The sequence below is a fragment of the Phascolarctos cinereus genome, unplaced genomic scaffold (assembly GCF_003287225.1).
Source record: "Phascolarctos cinereus isolate Bilbo 61053 unplaced genomic scaffold, phaCin_HiC Scaffold_726;HRSCAF=1367, whole genome shotgun sequence".
In the NCBI taxonomy this organism is placed as follows: Eukaryota; Metazoa; Chordata; class Mammalia; order Diprotodontia; family Phascolarctidae; genus Phascolarctos; species Phascolarctos cinereus.
Window position 1 is genome coordinate 287,994,107 of NW_027556098.1, and position 21,315 is coordinate 288,015,421.

At 36.7% G+C, this 21,315-nt stretch overlaps 1 pseudogene; it reads left to right on the forward strand.

Annotated features, from left to right (window-relative positions):
- The first annotated feature begins 19,777 nt into the window (after window positions 1–19,777).
- Window positions 19,778–21,012, forward strand: LOC110201695 (aminoacylase-1A pseudogene; annotated as a pseudogene).
- The last annotated feature ends 303 nt before the right edge of the window (window positions 21,013–21,315 follow it).

Below are 21,315 nucleotides of genomic sequence, written 5' to 3' on the forward strand. Positions count from 1 at the left end.
TTATAAGAATACACATCATTCCCCAATTGATAAATGGTCAAAGGATATGAACTGGCAGTTTTCAGATAAAGAGTTTAAAGGTTTTTATAGTCATAAAAATGCTCTAAATCACTTTCGATTAGAGAAATGTAAATCAAAACATCTCTGAGGTACTAATTCACACCTATCAGAATGGCTAACATGACAAAACAGTTAAATAAATAATGTTGAAGAAGACGTGAGAAAATTGGAACACTAATGGTTGGCAGAGTTGTGAACTGATCCAATCATTCTGGAGAGCAATTTGGCACTATGTGCAAAGGGCTTATAAAAGTGTGCATAACCTTTGATCCAGCAATGCCACTACTAGGTCTATATCCGAAAAAGATCATAAGAAAGAAAAAAAAAGGAACCATATGTACAAAAATGTTTATAGCAGCTCTTTTTGTGATGGCAAAGAATTGGAAATTGAGGGAATACCCATCAATTGGGGAATGGCTGAACAAGTTGTCACATCTGAATGTAATAGAATACTTTTATTCCATAAGAAACAATGAACAGGTGAATTTTAGAAAAACCTGGAAAGACTTACATGAACTGATGCTGAGTGAATTGAGCAGAACCAGGAGAACATTTTACACAGTAATAGGAAGATGGTGTGATGACTGTCTTTGTTAGACTTAACTCTTCTCAGCAATGCAATGATCTAAAATAATTCTAAAAGACTCATCAAGTAAAATGCTATCAACATCCAGAGAAAGAACTGTGGAGTCTGGATGTAGATGGAAGCATATAATTTTCTCTTTCTTTGTTTGTTCTTTGTTTTTTTTGTTTTCTTTCTTGTGGTTTTTCCCTTTTCTGTGATTCTTCTTTCACAACATGACTAATGTGGAAATATGTTTAATGGATGTGCTTTTCTGGCAGATAGTTATGAGGCTGTCTCTCACTTGGCCTGATGCTCTCAGCCTCTTGATTCACTGGGTCAGGTTTAAGGCCATGGACCTAGGTACACCTTCTGCAGCATAGAGGACAATGATGGAAGCTCTATCTGGAAGTGTATGTCCAATTCTGTCAATTCTCTCAGCTCTAGGGAACTGGGGAAACTGCAGTTGCTTTTTGGTTCCAGGAGAATTACTTATTCCCTTCCCTCTACACCTCTGAATCCTCCTTTATGGAGGTTACAGGGAAAAGTTAGAACAGCTAAAAATATCTTGGCTGATTCTAGAAGTTTTGTGATTGATAATTAAGGAGTTTTGAATTCCTCTTACAACCCTTTTCACTCTTTTCTGCCACTCCCTTCCTTGAGTCAAGAGGATATCTGTAATCCTCTCTCATAGAAGAGAGTTTCACCCTTTACCTCTAGTGTTTGATTTTACCCTCCCCTACCTGGGAAAGGAAGAAGGTGGGAGGGGCAGCAGCTATTGTGTGGGCCCCCCTGGCAATGGCCTTGGGCCCTAGGGCAACCTTTGCCTAGAAGCATCATCCATGTTCAGCACATCCTGCTCAAGGTAATGAAGTTAGCCTCTGAACTTTAGTAAGTATGCTCTTTTAAATTTGTAGCTTTAACTATTAGTGATTAGATGTTGAATCTCTGCGTAAAGTAATTTGGAAATGCATTTAACAAAACTGAAGTCAGCTCATTGGCAATGGGTTTCTTTCAAGTTTCAAATTGGTGAACATTTTGTATCAGTTTTATCAAGCAACTTCACAATTTGGTTACCGCTAAAAGAATTTGGCTATTGTTGGTTATTTTTTTAATGTGTAAACTAACCTAAAAACATGTTATGGCTTGCTGAGAATTTGCAAGTGTATAGAAATCTCTAACAATTGGCTTTTTACACCAGGACAAATTTAAGTTTGGGATGTAAATGTTGGAAAAGTTTTTTCCTATGCTGTGATTAACAAAACTTGCTGTTGCAGGTAAAAACTCCTGGGATTTTATTCTGAGTTGCCTGATGGATCATAATCCATCAATAATCAATCTACCATCTGAGAGAAATGCCACAAGTTACTCAGAGAATGTGATGGAAGTCAGCATCAGGAAAAGCTCAGAGGACAGTTTTAGCCTCAGTCTAATATGAGTTCCTCCTGTCTCAGTTTCCCCATTATGTTCCTATGAAAAGGAATGTTACTCACCTGGCTATTCCTGAGTCTGGCTATGAGGTGGATTTGATTCTGGATGGTTGCAAAACTGAATTATCTGAATCCAAATAGAGCTAAGGATATTTTATCCTCTCATATTTGGATCCCAAATCTGGTCCCTGCTTTATATCTGGGCCCTGTATTCTTTTCTGTCAGATCTGTGTCTTCCAGACTACCGTCCATTCTCCTACAGTTGGTAGCAAACAGCAGGTATCAGCCAATGTCCTTCTGACAGGGTGTGTGCCCAAGACTAGATCTTTGCCCCTTGTACCAAAGGGAATCTGGCTCCCATTTGTCTATGGGACCCATGTCCTCATCTCCCTTTGAAAGCCCTGTCCTACCTTTTGATCTTATCCAGATGCACCTTTGGCCCCTTGTCCTAAAAAGAATCTGGTTCTCAATTTGGGCTCCTTATTGACTCCCCTTATATCCCTCTGAAAGCCCTAGCCCCATCTTTTGATCTTAGTCAGGTGCCTTTCAAACCTCTACCTTCCATTTCCCTTGATTTTCTATTCCATCTCTCAAAACCTCCAATCTGAATTCTCACCTAGACCCTTTTCCCAGCCCTCTCCTCTGGCCACCCAAAGTTGCTTTAGTGTATGTAAGATCCACCCTGGCCCCCATTCAAACACAGAGAATCTCTCATGCCCAAAAAGCTGAGCTTTTCTCATGCCTGCTTGTCCTTATGGGAGTCACCTGGTCTATGTGATTTATCTCTACTATACTTTTTCTCTGCCTGGAAGAACCTTTGAGTTGAATTCATTCAGGCAGTGCCCTCTTTGCGATCTTGGGGTCCCAGCACCCTAAACCTCTAGACCTCTTCACCCCCACGTTCATTAGATGCAGGCTGTGCTTGGTTCCAGTCAACCTCTTCTTTGGAAGTCCCTTGAGGCAGGGACAGCTCTATGCCTATTGCCAGCAGGAAGTAGTTTCAGAAGCCAAGACCTTCTCCCCTTACCCTAAAAGAATTTTGGTCCCATTTGTTTGAGGGGGGAATGATGAGGATAGGATCTAGAACCCAAAAAGGAAAAACCCTGGACTTTCCCACATTGCCAAATCTCTGGTGTTTGCCTGAGGCACTATAATCCTCAATTGCCCTTTCTTTGTGGCTATACCCAATCTCCCAATTCTCTGTTACCCTTAACCTACCCTAGCTCTCCATTGTTTTATGCCCTGATGGCTCTAGGCCACTTCCCAACCTTAATCCTATCTAGGCTCCATTCTCCCTTGGTCACCCCTGGAGTTCTATTACCTCATAGACTACTTGGCCACTCCTAGATCCCTCCCATAGTCTTTCTGTATGTAACATCTATCTTGTCTCCATTAGGATGCTTAGATTCTTAAATTCTAGCCAATAGTTCACTAACATTCACACTCCTTAACAGACTGCCCAACGTGACATCTGTTCTAATAAATATTGTCTTTGGCTGAAAAAAAGTACAAAAGTCTTTGAAATTCAGAAAGAAATAAAACACTAAGGAGATAGGAAAGGGGGAGAGGATAATGAAGGGACCTTTAGATGGGAGCATGAGGAAATAGGTTAAAGTGGGGGTGTAGAACGGTGTTTAGATTAATGTAAATGAGGTAATAGAGTGACCCTTGGGTAGATAAAGTAATAGGAGGGCAAGATAGTAGGTAGATCTAAAGTAGAGGAGTCAGATAGGAAATAAGAAAGATACATAAACATGGAAAAAAGATCAAGAGTAAAATCTGTGGGGTAAAAAAGCGGGGGTGTTAATCATGGTCTTTCACAAGGTTAAGGAAAAAATAAATGTAATCAAAAGAGAAAAACAGGTAAACTACACTGTGTTAGCCATCTTCATCAATGTTGTTTTGGACTGTTTAAAATAACTAGACAGTACAGGGTTGGAATATTGCTGTGGTGTAGGAAATGATGAGTTGGTGGACTTGGAAAAATATGGAGGGACTTGGATTCATGAAGTAGGCAGTTATCCACCCTCAGAGAAACAAAGGAAAAAAAATGTAGTATGGTCTTACATAGATGCATAGCAATGTGTATGTCTATATATGATATGATTATAGACACCTAAGTATATGTATGTAAAGGTATATGTATGTGTACGTGTATGCATATGTGTGTTGAATGTAAGCCCAATCACCATTGATAATAATGTATTCTTAAGAAAATTGAAGGGTTTGTGATTTTGTTAGTGTAAATATTCTCTTATCTTTCAAATATTACAACCTATCCATGTAGACATTCCTTAAGAATTACTGTGGATGGGAAAAAAAAGTATTGTCATAAAGTCAACTAATGATGGGACTCTCTACATTCAGTAAAGGTTGTGTCAAGAATATATCACACACATATGTAACATACATATATGTAACTGCTTTACACCCTGGAGGAATCTCTTTAATTTCTTTGTGCTGCTTTGCCACAGTCTTGTTTATAAATAATAATGATGGTACATATTTCTCTATCTCTTTCTTTACAATATCTTTGCAAAAATTATAATAATTAGTATATGGAGCATATGGAATTTACAGAAAATGAAATTGAGGTTAGAGAGATTAAATGATTTTCCTGTGATTTAACACCTAGAAGAGAAGAAGCATTGTATAATGGAATGAGTCAAGATCCAGGTTCACATCTTGCCTTTGTGTGAACTATAGCAATTTGTTTAATCTCTTCTGAGCTTAGTTGCTCATTTTTAAAATGAGGGGATATACTAGATAATTTCAAAGATCCCTTTCATCTCTAAATTTCTGATTATATGATCCCAGTTATTTGAAAGACATAATTTCTGACTGCATACCTCCTATGCTTTCTATTATTTTTAGCATGATTGGCTCTCATCCAAATACTTGTGAATTGAGTTATTAAAATAGTTGATGGATTGAGTGCTTCACCATATTATACTTATGGTATCTACTGGTCATAATTCACATTTAATAGGAGTGTGAAATTTAATGTAGCAAAGTTTGATAATTAGTCATTCTACTTTGTTCTATGTAGGCCTTCATTGCTTATTTAACTTATTGTGTATAATTCCAATTTGCTTGAACAGTTGCTAAATGCTAAACTGAGGATGGGCACAAGGACATTACATAAGGAAGGCATTAGAAATTCTTAAATGACAGATGGATGCTTAATTTGAAGCACTGTAGCAATAACATTGATGCTTTGGAAATACAAGCAATATACAGATCAGTTGGCTTGTGGCTTTCACACATTGGCTGAGTTTGTGGGGTATGGGGGCTTTCACACTGATCCAAAAGAACAGATAAAAGGCCACAGATAACAGCATGTCATCCAGGTGGAAGCCATAGCCATGTGAAAAGTTATTGTGAGCCATTATATGATAATTATTAGGTAGTCCCTTCAGTCAAAAATTTACAACAGATTATATTTACTGGTGAGAAGACCAAATAGATAATTGAGCAACCACAATTTGGAGGCAATTTATAGAGCACAATTCTCTGTCCTGAGGGAGTGTATTGTTCTCTCAGAATCAGAAATACAGCACACATTTTAAAATTAAGAAAGTTGCTCTTGTGAATTTTAAAGACATCACTGGTATCTTGTTTTTACTAACTTTGGCACTGAGGCTTTTTACCTCTATGTGGTCTTGAGTTCTCATCTATACCTCATATGAGGCTTTGTTTAGGCATTTTTGATATTCATTACAAGACAGACTCTTTGATGACAAAGATAGTTCCATTCTTATCTTTGTTTCCCCAGTGCTGGGCATGCAATAGATAATAGAAATTCTTGAGAAATATAATTATATTGTGTGTCTCCTTGAAACTCTAGGCAAACTCTTCTTATTTTGGGGATTGGCTATAGTTTTGATGTTGCACTGAGGTTTCCAAGCACTGCAATTTTTGTCTTGACAAGATTTTCTCACTTTTTTTTTGACTCATGTGATTTCTTACAGAATGGCTACGGCTTCAAAAGAGAAGAGAATCAGGACATGCCAGTGACCCTAGTCATCCACAATTGTTGGCTGCATCAGTGGAATTATCAGGAGTTATTGATTAAGCCATGATCTGTAATAATCACTTCCATTAGCAGCAAAAATAAAGTTTTTGATTAATGGGGGAATTAATTTCCTGAACAAATGGAGCAATGTGAGACTAGGCCTCCTGGATAGGCAATCAGGCTTTCTTGAGCAAAAGCAATTTTCTAGAAAATGTTGAGGAGTTTTTAGTCCAGTACAGAGGATTATCAGAGGAGAAACATGTGATGTGGAAAAGCAAAATCTTACCCGTCTCTAGTACTACTTGAAATTTTACAGATTGTATAGGTTTTCAGAGAAGGAGATCTACAGCCTAGCAAACCCCCAGTGCTTTATGTTAGTGAGAGGTGGAAGGGGTCAATCTCAGGCCATTATATGCCCTAAAAGTTTGAGGACTATGTAATTACCTATAAGAAATAATGGTCCTTGGAGGAATGGATGCTGTACTCTCTAGGAATCTCAAGTTCTTCTCCTAATGCAGTATGGAAGAAGGATTCAGTTTGAGTAACAGTATATCTGAAGGTGAACATATGTGTCCTTGGGATTTGGAGACTAACCAGGAAAGAAACTGGCTAGATCAGTTGTTGCTGTTTTGTTTGTCCTTTGTTCTTGAAGAGGACCATGACATCAGGACTAGATAAATACTTTTGCAGGGGGTATTTAGATGGAGACTCAACCTTAGGGTAATCTCTGGGGAAAATGGTTACCCAATTTCACAGAAAAGAAGAGTTATATTTAAAGTTGGTTGACTCTAGTGAGAGTTTTGTTGTATACTCAGGTTTTCTGTCAGTGAAATGATGCTTTAACATTTTCTTAGAGAGCTAAAAAAACCCAAGCTATATTCAGAAGTTTGGGTTAAAACCTAGGTGGGAATAAAAATGGGTAACAACCTGCTATTTTCAGGAGAAACTGTGTAGGCATTATCCAAAGGGATATAAATAAAAAATAAACAAACAAACAAACAAACAAATAAATAAATAAATAAATGAATGAATAAATGAATGAATAAATAAATAAATAAACAAATAAATAAATGTGTTAAATCCCTTTCCTTATCCCAATGTTCTCCTACCCGAAAATTGCACCTAGCCAATATGAATCAAGAATTGTGTGTTTTCGGACCATGGATAACACATCTTTGCCTCCTAATTTTCTTCTCTTGGATTTCCAAATTCTTAAATGTCATTAATAAAGCTCTGAAGAAGACTGTCATTGTAGACTTAGATACATAATTAAAAATATATTACAGATAGGAAATTCAGCAAAGGGAAAGGAGTAAAAGAAGGGACAAAGTTGAGAATGGGATGAGGAAACAAAGAGACCCCAAAGGAGTTTGGGTTGGCTATATATAGCAGTCTCTGTTTCTGGTTTGCAAAGTCACCTCTATGATAAAAATGAATATCATTTTATGAGACAATTTTTCCATTGGTATTTAAAAAGCTTGAATTACTCCTAGTCTTTTTGGAATGGATGAATTTCTCTGAATACAATAACCTGCAGAGAAAACCCAGTGTAGAAAGGCTACCACAAGAGCATTTTCAGTCGTGTGCTTATCTAACTCCTCTGGGGAATTTAAATAATGAGACAGAAAGACGGTAACCTACTCTAATTTGGAAGGAACTGGACCTGACACCACAATAAATTAGAGCAACAGTTCTCAGGGTTGATGGTGATTATTATTTGATGCAGCATTTGCACGCTTTCTTGGCTCTGTCTCTTACTTCTTAAATGTCTAACCTTCCAGTTTCATACCCAAAGTTCTCAAACCTGTGTTTCAATGAGGAGAAATATGGGGGAAGGATGAGTTATAGTCAAGGGTCAGATGTAAGGTTATAATGAGGTACTGTTGGGGAAAATTCTTTGTCAGGATTAATAAGAAGGAAGAAAATTAAGAAGGGAAATCAAAGTGAAGCCCACTTATTCACTTCAGTGCTTGCCAAGTGAAAAGCCATCATCAGTATTAACTTTTACCTTCTCACCTACCCTGCAGTTCCACAGGGAAAGCAAAAAGCCTTCCAGCCATCAGCAAGGATGTAATTCACACAGGTGGGCTAAAAAGTCAGTGTAGAGAAACCTAATTATAACATCTGTGAGGTTTTATATTTGCATTGAACTGGACATTATCTACAGAATATGCAGTACCTTACCAAGTAACCTTGAGTAAGTTATTTACCCTTTATGAGCCTGGGTTTCTGCCTCTGTGTGTGTGTATGTGTGCATATATATATATATATATATACGCACACACACATATATACACATAGTATGTGTATATGTATATATATAACACATACATATATGTAGTATGTGTATATGTATATATATATACATATACATATATATTGTAATATTTGATAATTGTAATTTGATACAATTTGGTAAATTGTAGTCTTTTCCAACTCTATTTCATTTAAGTGGTAGAGGTAGATAGTTCACTGAATTTGGAATCAGGAAAATATTAAGGTTGATTTCAAGCTTCTAGGCAACTAACTTAAGCTCTGTCATTCTTAATTTCCTCTTCTTTAAAATAGGAATAACAACAGCACCGTTCTCTAACTTGTTTGGCAAGTAAATGGCACAATGGTTACAGTGTAGGACCTAAAGTCGGGAAGACATCTCCCTGAGTTTGAATCTGGCCTCAGACACTTACTAGCTGTATAACCCTGGGCAAGCCATTCAATCCTCTTTGCCTCAGTTTTTTATCTTTAAAAATGAACTGGAGAAGGAAATGGCAAGCCACTACAGTGTGTTTGTCAAGAAAAATCCAAATGGGGTCACTAAGAGATGGACACAACTTTAAGGATGAAATAACAACAACAACAACTAAAACCCTTGGTTATTTTGAGTATTAAGAGAGATAGTAACTAACTTTTTTGGGGGAAGCTTTAAAGAACTATATAAATATTAGCTATTATTAGCTTACTAGTAATAGGGTCCTGAAATCTTCAATGAGGTGTTTGAATTAGATGTTTTCTACTATCTTATATTGTTTCTTCTTACATTTAAAAGAACTTCCACTACAATTCTTACTAACTTACTTAATTATTGAGCATTACTGATGGTTGATGAAAATAAAGCATGTTTTCAAACCTTAAAGTACTATATACATCCTCCTGTTATAATTGTAGTCCAAATTATGTGTCTCAGGCTAAAGATTCAGTTTATTTCACTTTGTTCAAATTTCAATGAGCATAGAAAATTACATTCCACCATTGGTAGTTTCCATTACATTAAATCACTAGTCATTAACCATTTACCATGTTTTGTGCCAAGCACTTTTATAGGCATTTTCATTCTTAAACATAACTTCTCTTCATCAAATAATCATAAATCCTTTAGCCTTTTCATCTATGTCTTATATAGCAATGATAAAAAGAGAGAATGATCCAATGAGAAGGCAAAAGACAAAACAAAATAAACAAATCAAACAAACAAAAAAACACAATAACAAAGTGTTTCAGAGTTGGAATTCATAGAATCAGAGAGCTGTGTTGGACCCCTGAGAACAACTAATCCAATCTCTTAATTTTTTTTTGCATACTTTATTCATTTATTTTGATTTATCAACAATCACTTCCATATGCTTTTGAGTTTAAAATATTTCTCCCCCTTCCTCCCCACTTTCTTCCCCAAAATGGTGCACAATCTGGTATAGGCTATACATTTACATTCCTATTAAATGTATTTTCACATTAGTGAAGTTGTAAGTAAAAATTAAACCAATAGGAGAAACCATCCTGAAGAGGAAATAAAACTCAACAGAAGAGAAAAAAAAAGATAGCGATTCAACTTTCACAGTTATTATTACCATCTGTATCTTTTTCTCCATCCTTTTTTCCCCTGTTCATGGTTTTCTTTATCCTCCTTCCCTCCCCCCTTCACCAGTACTTTGCTTTTGACCACCACCTCCTTCAGTCTCTCCTCCCTTCTATTTTCCCCCTTTCCCCTCCCCCTCTTCCCCATTACCCCCACTGCTTCTTCCCTCCCTTCTACTCCCCCACCCCTTTCTTTCACCTTTTCCCTCCTACTGCCCATAGGGCAAGTTAGATTTCCATACCTGTTTATGTTATTCCCTTCTTGAACCAAATCTGATGAGAGCAAGGTTCAAAAAATGCTCACCCCCCTCCTTCTTTCCCTCTGCTGTAATAGGATTTTCTGTCTTTTCCTGTAATGTAATTTACCCTTGTCTGCCTCCTCCTTTCTCAGTACATTTTCTAAGGTCAGACTAATCCACTTTCTTGGATACATTTAACCCACTTGATTCAGTTTTTTTTTTATCATTACATCAAAGTCAACTAATATCCACCCCCTTTATGTATACTCCTTTAACGTGGTGTAATAACAATACGGTTCTCAAGAGTTGCAAGTGTCATCTTCCCTTGTAGGTATATAAACAGCCACATCCCTTGTTAACAGCATGTTGTATCTTTCTGCCCCATTTACCTTTTTATGTCTTTCTTGAAGATCAATTTTTTTGTTGAGCTCTAGTCATTTTATGAGGAAGGTTTGGAAGTCCCCTATTTCATTGAATATCCATCTTCTCCCTTGAAAAATCATTCTCATTTTTGCAGGGTAGTTGATACTTAGCTGCAATCCAAGCTCCTTTGCTTTATGGAGTATCATATTCCACATCCTACAGTCTTTTAATGTAGAAGCTGCAAGGTCCTTTGTAATCCTGACTGTGGTTCTATGATATTTAGATTGTTTCTTTCTGGCTTCTTGCAGCACCTTCTCTTTCATCTCATAATTTTGGAATTTTGCTATTATTTTCCTTGATGTTGTCAATTTGGGATCTTTTTCAGGTGTTGAGTGAAGAATTCTTTCTATGCTTATTTTACCTTCTGGTTCTAGGATTTCAGGGCAGTTTTCCTTTATGATTTACTGAAAGATACTGTCCAGGATCTTTTTTTCATCATGATTTTTTGGTAGTCCAATGATTTTTAAATTTTCTCTCCTGGATCAATTTTCCAGGTCGGTTGCTTTACTGATGAGGTTTTTTAGTTTTCATCCATTTTTTTCATTTTTTTGTTTCTGTTCGACTCATTCTTGCTCTCTCATAGAGTCATTAGTTTCCATTTCTCCAATTCTAGTTTTTAACAAATTGTTTTCTTCTGTTAGTTTTTGTACTTTCTTCTTCAATTGGCCAATTGTATTTTTAAGGGATTTGTTTTCTTCAGTGTACTTTTTTTCCAGTTTGCCAATTGTGTTTTTTAGGGACTTGTTTTCTTCAGTGTACTTTTTTTCCAATTGGCCAATTGTATTTTTTAAGGACTCTTCTACCTCTCTCATTAGACTTTTAAAATCCTTCTTGAGCTCTTCTAAGAAGGCTTTTTGGGCTTCAGACCAGTTCATATTCCCTTTTGATGCTGCAGATGTGGGTTGTTGACAATGTTGTCCTCTTCAGAATTTCTGTCTTGATCTTCACTCTTCTCATATATGAATCTATGGTATGTTTCTTTTTCCTCATGGTTTCTTTATTCCCTGGCCTTTAAAGAGATTGAACTCTCCTGCTGGGGAATAAAGGTCACTGACCCAAGCTTCTTGTGTTGGGAGCCTAGGTCTTGGTCACTGGCTTTGTGTGCTTGGGCCTCTTATGTTGGCAATTGGAGGCTGTAGGGTTTTGGCAGCTTGCCTAGTGTTGGGCTGGAATCAGCAAGGCTGGAACTTTCAGGCAATTCTAGGTTGCCTGCTTTTCCTTTCCTTTAGCTTTCTTCAGCTCCTTTTAGATGAGTGCTGCAGGGTGCTTATCTGCCTAGGGCCCCTTGCAATGCTGCCTACCTCATTTCTTCTCATGCACTGGGTGATTTCTTTATGGTAGAGTGCCAAGGCACCTCGTGTTCTTCTGAGCTGGTTTCCACCAGTTTCCCCACCCTCACTGAGGTGCTCTGAATTCCAGGTGTTGGTGTTTGCCTGCTCTACCACCTGGGCTTCAGGATGTCCTCCTGGTTGACAGTTGGGTTGGAATCAGCAAGGCTGGGACTTTAGGAAGGCTCTAGGTTGTTTTCTTCAGCTCCTTTCAAATGAATGCTGCAGGATGCTTATCTGCCTGAGGCCCTTTGTAGTGCTGCTTCCCTTATTTTTGCTGAGGCACTAGGAGACTGGTTTACTGGGTTGCTGCACTGCTGTTCCCCATCTTTCTTCTAGTTCAGCTGTTCCAGGGTTTTTTTTTTTTTTTTTTCCTAGGGTGATATTTTCTGGGTTTTCAGAGGTTGATAGAGGAGGGTGAGAGCTACTACCTTTTCACTCCACCATCTTGGCTCCTAGAAGCAGAAGTCCCTAATCTCTTAATTTTATAGATAAGGGAACTGAGTACCAGAGAAGTCAAGTGACTTGCTCAAGGTCACAGAGTTAGTTTGTGGGAAAGTGTGACTTGAAACTAGGCCTTAATCTAGTACTTTTCTACTGCATTATGATGCTTCCCTTCACTGCCCTTCACTCCCCTTCTCTTCCCTTCCCTGTCCTTCCCTGCTCTGCCCTGGCCCTTTTTTTTTCTATTTTCTTCCCTCCCTTTCTTTTATTATGTTCTACATGTTTCCTCCATAATATTTGCAAAGAAAAAAAAAGTTCCTCCACATTAACCTTGGAATCCCAATGAGATGCTTGCAGGCAAGTTTAGGATCTTGTGTTTACAACAAAACAATCTCAAAATAATGCCAAGATTGTTACAAAAATGACAAAAACAATCAAATCTCAATTCTTTATCTGCCCTAAACTTACCAGATTGAAAGGAGTATGAAATGTACATAACTTGACACATTGAAATGCTATAATCACATACTACTCAGAGGGAATAATGATGAACAATGAATATGCTTTACATGCTTTAGAATTTCCTTTCTTTTCTTCATAGCTTATATGTGATGAGGACAGGCATGACAGTAATATATTGTAAATAGTACAAATTTGACAGCAGTATCTTTTTTTTTTGTCCTTTCAAATCCTCTGTGACTTAGGAGGAAGAATCTACCTCTACAGGAAAAATAACAAATGTTAGAGTGGCTAGTTTATGAGGAAGAGTGATAGCTGTATCATCACCTACTCATTTTTTTCTTTTCTTTTTTTTGTTTTAGTTGGTCTTTAAACTTAAGTATATTTGCAATGATGACCTAAGAATAACAAATAATATTTTCTAAGAAATCCATGATTGGAAAAGTAATTAATTAGCAAAATAATAAACAAATTACTTAGCAAAGGTAAACAAAAATAAATGGACAAGGTGAGAGAGGCACTGGAACTCATAAAATGTAAGAATAAATAGCCATGTTCTACCCTGTTGGGGTGATACCCCACTCCCCCTGCAGATTCTATGGCAGAGTATATAAATTCACAAGAGGAAAAACATGGATAACTTGCTAAGTGAACCTGTAATGGGAATATCTGTAAGGTCACCGATTCATTTACATATTGGGATGAGGTCTGTTTCATTAATAGAATGCTAAAAGCACAGATTTAGAGCTGGAAAGACTTCAGAGTGTATTTAATCTATTTCTTTTATGGAACAGTAGAGGAAACCAAAGCCAAGCCAAAGTTTGCATAGGTTGCATGTGTCAGAGGATAGATTTGGGTCCAGTTGCTCAAGTTGCAAATATAGTACTCTGCATTTCTCAACACTACCTCCCACATTTGTAAAATGTCATATGGAATGAAATGGGAAATATCCTAAAAATTAAAATCTCTCTATATATGTACCAATGTCATCCATAAAAAAGAGAATCCCCCTTCAGAGAAAATATTCCTCAGTGAAAATATAGGAGGATAGTGGAGGATCTTATAGAATATCTGCAAAGTTGATGTTGGCAAAAATCATAATTATTCAGAAAGGCACACTAAAAAGGATGTTGCATATCAAATATGAAAAAGAAATTCAGTTCTACTCTCTCTCTCTGACATTTAGAAGAGGAATGCTCAATTATATATATATATATATATATATATATTATATTATATATATATATATATGTGTGTGTGTGTGTGTGTGTACATGTATATATGCATGTGTATTGTGTGTGTATTATGTGTGTATGAATATATGCGTGTTCAAAGCATTCCTAGAAAGAAAATTGAACCTGATGGATTTTTTTCTTTTTTGTTTTTTTTTTTTGCTTATCAAGCAACTTAGATAATAGAAATATGAGAAGAGTAAACAAATGCAGCAACCAAGGCCAACAACAACAAGAAAATAGCAAAGAGAGATCATTAAATTATTTCTTTTTTAAATGTGTATCAAGACACAGTAGAAAAAGTAGACATTAAATAGAAATAGTGGTAGAAAAGAATTCCCAAAAAAATAAGTGATTAAAGGATTCAAACAAATAATTTTCAAAAGAATTACAAACGATTAGCAACCACCTGAAAGAGTGTTCCAAATCACTAAGATGAATACACATTAAAACAACCCTGAGGGTTCACTTTGTATTATGATAATTGACAAAATAATAATAAAAGGGAATAGTTAATGATAAAGTGGTTGTGAGTATATAGCCACTATCATGTATTACCGGTGGAGGTGTGGATCAATGCAACAATTTTGGAAAGAATTTGAATTATACAAATGAAGTGACAAAAATGCCCATGCCACATGAATCAGGTATTTCCTTATAAGACCCACACTTCAAAGACACTATTGGTAAGAAAAAATAAATTCTCACATATTTCAAAATCTTTATACCAACACTTTTAGTGATAACAAAGAATTGCAAGTAAAGTAGATGTCCATTGGTAGGGGAATGGCTAAACAAATTGTGGCACATGAATGTAATGAAATATTAATGTGATGCAAGAAATGACTATAGAGAAGCGTGGAAATTTTTACATGAACTGATGAAAAGTGAAATAGAATCAAAAAATGAAAATGTAAATGACAATGTAAATGGAATGAGTAGCAACACATACATAAATAAAAATTAATATTGCAGAATTTCAGAGAGCATGTGTGCCTACAAGGAGATTTGGGAAGTCCACATATATTGGTCATTGTACATATTTTCAAAATTTTATACAAGTTGATTTGTTGTGCTGATTTTTAACTCTTCTCTTTCTGTCTTTAAAAAAATGCTATTTGTGTGTTTATAGGCTCTGTGGCAAGAGAGAGCTGCTGGAAGAAACTATAGTGATGTGGAATAGCAAGGCTTACCAAAAAAAAACCTTTTAAAAAAATACAGGTCAAATATACAATAAAATATTAATAGTAGCACTTCTTGAATTCTTATGGCAGCAAGGAAATAGAAAGAAGGTAAATGAATATCAATGGGAGAGTGGCAAAGCAAATACGCTTTTACAGGATTATAATAAAATATCGTGACATTAGATAAAATGCATATGAAGAATACAGAGAAGCACTGAAGGACATAAACTCATGCAAAATGAAGTAGTAAGAGCAAAATAAAATAACAAAACATGCAATCACCACTACAAAGTGAATAAAAAATTAATTGAGAATAAATGGTGGACAATTACAGAGAACAAATGTGGTTCCAAAAAACATATAAGACAGTGTCCTCTCTCCTTTGCAGATATGAGGTTCTCATGATGCTAGAATGTTGCGTATATTTTTATTGTAATGATTAATTTTCCCAATTTTTACTTCCTCTTCTCTTTTATTGATTATTTTTAATATGCAATGAGAGACTAGAGGGATTGATAAAAAGATGAATTTTGCCATTTCCTCACTGATTTTCATTACTAAATTATATTTTAGAGTTGCCTTGCAACTACCATTTCCATTAAATGATCAATAACTAGTCATCTGTTAAATGAAAAAAAGAATCACCAGTATTTTAAGGATATAATTTAATATTGTGTATACACAATTCTTCCCTACTCTTTTCTCTGTGTGTCCTCCATGCCTGCAATGCTCTCTTGACTTGTCTCTCACTACTGGCTTCATAGCCTTCTTTTTAGTCCTAACTAAAATCTGATCTTTTACTGGAAATTTTTCCAAATCCATCTTAATTCTAGTAACTTTCCCCTAGTAATAATTTCCTACGTTTCCTGCTTTGCTTTGGATATATCTTGTTTCATATTTTTCTCACAATAGATTATAAGCTCCTTGAGAACAGGGACTGTCTTTTTTGTATCTCAATCACTTAGCACAGTACCTGATATTTAGTAAGCACTTAAATATTTATTGATGGACTATTATTTCATCATTGCAATGGGCTACTGATGGGTCTGTCTGCCTCAATTCTCTACTGACTCCATTCCACCCACCATTCAGCCAACAAAGTGATTTTTCCTAAAATACTAGTCTGAATGATCTTGTCACTCTTATCCCCACTCAATTATTCCAGTGGCTCACTATTGTCTCCATGATCAAATATAAAATCTGTTTGGTAGTCAATGCCTTTTATAACTACCTACCCCCACCTTTCCAATTTTCTTACAACTTACTGTCCATCACACACACTTCAATCTAGTGACACTAGACACTTAATTTAATTTATAAATCAGATCATTTCAATATTATATGCTCTATGAAATTTACAGTTTTGTAAATATATGTTATGTAATTTACTTAAAATGTGTCTTTAATTTTTACTTTAAAAAAATGCATTTTAAGCAAATATATGGATATCTTTTTAAGGTTGATCCCAAGATTCAGGCCAAGTAAGCTTTTCTGCATGAATGCTTTAGCTATTTTGGTCTGCATTTTCCCTTTTCTCCTAACTTGTCCAAAGTTTCCTCTTTCACCTAGGAAGACTAATAATTGTAAACATTAATGACAGTTCTTTCTTAACTTTCTACTTATAATCACAAACAATTCTTGACATATAGCTTCCTGTGAGTTACAGAAATGTTGAGTATGACAACAGCAGTGTAAAATTGAAGGTCCTCTTATGAAAGTTAGAGGAAAATGGATTATTTACACTAAACATAAAGTGTCTTTTCTTTAATAGCATCTTCATTATATTGTTTTCAGAAAGAAAGATAAAGAATTTACTAAGTACTTTTTATGTTTCAAGTAGTGTACCAGTAGGGGTGCCATTCTAAACATTTATATGATAACCACTAGTTTTGCAATGAATGCTATTGAAGTATTAGTAATAGTAGTAGTTGTAGTAGTAGTAGTAGTAGTAGTAGTAGTAGTAGTAGTAGTAGTAGTAGTTGTTGTAGTTGTAGTTGTAGTTGTAGTAGTAGTAGTAGTAACAATAAATCCACTATATGTCAGACATTGCACTAATTTTGAAATATCTCATTTTATCCTTATAACAATCATGGCATGTAGATACTATTATTGTTGTCCCTATATTACAGCTGATGATAATATATTTTTTTAAATTATTAATTTATTTTTAGTTTTCAATATTCACTTCCATAAGCTTTTGAGTTTTACATTTCTCTCCCTCCTTCTTTGCCTCCCTCTCCAAGATGGTGTGCAATCTGATATAGGCTCTACATATACATTGTTATTGAACATATTTTCACATTAGTCATGTAAAGAATTAGAACTGACAGGAAGAACCACAAGAGAGAAGTAACAAAACAAAACGGAAGGAAAAAAAAAGAACAAATAGTATGCTTTAATCTGCATTCAAACTCCATAGTCTTTCTCTGGATGTGGATAACATTTTCCATTATGAGACTTTTGGAGATGTCTTAGATCCTTGCATTGATGCGATGAGCTAACTCTATCAAAATTAATCATTGTACAATGTGGCTGTTACTGTGTACAACATTCTCCTGGTTCTACTCACTTCTCTCAGCATTAGTCCATACAAGTCTTTCCAGGTTTTTCTGAAGTCCACTTGCTCATCATTTCTTGTAGCACAATGGTATTCCATCACATTCATGTACCCCATTCCCCAGGTGATGGGCATCCCCTCAATTTCCATCTCTTTGCCACTACAGAAAGAGCTGCTATAAATATTTTTGTACATGTGGGTCTTTTTCCCATTTTTATGATCTTTTTGGGATACAGCCATGGAAATGCTATTGCTGGGTCAAAGGCTATGCATATTTTTATAACCCTTTGGCAATAGTTACAAATTGTTTTCCAAAATGGTAGGATCATTTCACAATTCATTAGTGTTCCAATTTTCCCACATCTTCTCCAACATTTATCATTTTCCTATTTTGTTGTGTTGGTCAATCTGATAGGTGTGATGTGGTAACTCAGAGTCATTTTGATTTGCATTTCTCTAATCAATAGTGATTTAGAGCATTTTTTTTTCATATGACTATAGATAGTTTTAATTTCTTCATCTGAAAACTGCCTGTTCATATCCTTTGATCATTTATCATTTGGGGAATGATTTATATTCTTATAAATTTGATTTAGTTATCTATATATTTTAGAAATGAGGCCCTTATCAGGGACACTGGCTATAAAAATTCTTTCCCAGTTTTCTGCTTCCCTCCTAATCTTGGTTGATCATAACATTTTATCATTCTCTCTTTCCCTATACCTCATGATCCCCAATTATGTTTTATGTCCTAACTGTGACCACCACACCGTTGACTCTATTTCTTTCCCAGGCCTTCACCCTTGTATTTATTATACTTGCCTCCTTTCCTATCTTCACCTCTTAGCAAACCATTTCAGCTCCACAATATCTCCACTAGAGTCCCCTTAGACTATTGCTAACCATGGTTGTTAATCCTCAAGCTAACTTACTTACATTTGATCATACCTACTTACAGAAGAAGGAACCAAAAGAAACAGATTCTTTTTGAAAACAAAACAAAACTAAGGGATGAGTAGTCCATTTTCTGAAATTCACCTTTGTACACAGCAAAGCTATAGAAATGTTTGTCTATCATTTATGGGAGCTAGATCCCTTTACACTTCAGTTTTTTTTAAAGGCAAATACTGCCTCAACTGTTATAACTTCAAACTGTTATAAAAACTTAAAACTATACACATTCAGTGGGCAGCAGTGTCACAGTGCTGGTTCTGGAATCAGGAAGACATCTTCTTGAGTTTAAATCTGTACTTGAACACTTATTAGCTCTGTGACCTTGGACAAGTTACTTTGCTCTGTTTTCCTTAATTTCCTCTTCTGTAAAATGAGCGGGAGAAGGAAATGGCAAAGCACTCTAGGATCTTTGCCAAGAAAACTCTCAACGGGATTATGAAGAGTTTGATATGACCAAACAACTGAATAACAATGAGATACACATTCAAGATGAATCATTGAAGTGGTTAATATTTTTTAAAAAAAGTGTTTTGTGTCACCTTGCTGTTTGTACTTCTTCTGCTCACAATCTCTAGAAAATTTTCATTACTTGTACTAACAGGGTAGAAAGGAGCCTTGGAGGCTATGGGGTAGTAAGGTAGCCAGAGAGTATAGGCTTATGGGCCCAGTAAATAGTCTGTACTTCAAATCATCTTTTGAGAAGAGGTCTTTGATACAGCTTCTGCCCTTAAGGAGTTTACAATCTGTTAGGAGAGGAGGTTAAGAACTGGAAACAACACGTGCACAGATAAGTAAATGTAAGGAATATATGATACAATACAATGCAATACAATACAATGCAATACAATACAATACAATACAATACAATACAATACAATACAATACAATACAGTACAATACAAAGTAATTTTTAAAAAAAGGTGGGGGGAGGATCCAGAGAGGCCTGGAGTAGGAACTGGTACTCAAGCTATACCTTGGAGGGAGCTAGCCATTGGAAGAAGAATAGCAGGGGAAGGAAGCCAGGCATCCAGGACTACTATGCCTGGCTAAGACCACCACCAGTTTCTCAGAGGGGGAACATCCAGGTGTGATACTGTTTTGTCAGTACCTCCGAATCTGTACTGTGCAGCCAGAGCCCAACTATGATGAAACTGTGCTTTTTTTGGAGAAGATAGCCAAGGACTTGGGCCTCGAGTGCAGAAGGTGGAGGTGGCCCCAGGCTGAGTAGTGACTATATTGACCTGGCAAAGTACAGATCTCAACATCTGTTCTCTTGTGCTTACCTCCCACACCAGTGTGGTGCCTGCCTTCTAGGAACACTGGAATCACAATCCCTTTCCTTCAAAGACACCCAAGGGAATATTTATGCTTGGGGTGCTCAGAACATGAAATGTGTTGGCATTCAGTACCTGGAGGATGTTCAGAGGCTAAAGGAAGGAGGGAAGTGTTTTCCCAGGACCATTCACATTCCTTTTGTCCCTGATAAGGAGACTGGAGGACGCCAGGGCATGGAGATCTTTGTGAAACGGCTGGAGTTTCAGGTTCTATGAGCTGGCTTTGCCCTAGGTGAGGGCTTGGCTAGTCCTACAGAAACTTTCATGGTCTTTGATAGAGAACATAGCCCTTGGTGGCTGCATGTCACAAGCTCTGGGAACCCAGGCCATGGCTCATGGTTCTTTGAGAATATGGCAGCAGAGAAGCTGCACAATGTGGTCACCTCAGTCCTGGAGTTCCGAGAGCAGGAGAAGCATTGGCTACAGTGAGACCACAACCTTACCCTGGGGCCTGCAACCTCAGTGAACATGACAATACTGGAGGGAGGAGTTGCCTTCAATTTAGTGTCAGCCACCATGAGCGCTAGCTTCGACTTTCAAGTTGCTCCAGATGAGGACCTTAAGGCCTTTGAGGAACAGATTCAGGGCTGGTGCCAGGAGACTGGAGAAGGTGTCACCTACAGGTTTCAACAGAAATGGACAGAGCCCCAAATTACAGCCACCAATGACTCTAATCCATGGTGGACTGAATTCAGCACAGTCTGTCAAGAGATGAATCTCAGAGTGAAGCCCAAAATCTTCCCAGCTGCCACTGACAGCTGCTACCTATGGACTGCAGGGGTTCCAGTACTGGGCTTCTCCCTGATGAAGTGAACCTCAGTCCTGCTGCATGACCACAATGAGTTCCTGAATGAAGCTGTGTTCCTTTGGGGCACTGACATCTATGCCCGACTGCTGCTTGTGCTGGCCAGTATGCCAGCCCTTCATAATAAGTCTTAACAACAGCCTCTGGCTTAACCTAGTGCTTTCCCCTCCCCACTCTGCTTATGCCTGGGACTTTCCCCTTAGAAACATAATGCCAAAGACCTCTGATAAAACCATATTTTGTTGCTGAGGAAAAAAAAAATGAGGTCTTTGAGATTTCATTGGGATGCCATATACTCAATACAAAGACACCTACTCTTACAGATGAGCAATACCTCTATAAGTTAAGAGTTTTTTGAGAACTACTTCTAAGATATGTAAAGTCTTGATTACACAATTAGCACCTTTAGGTGACAGGGATGGATAATTGTTATTTTC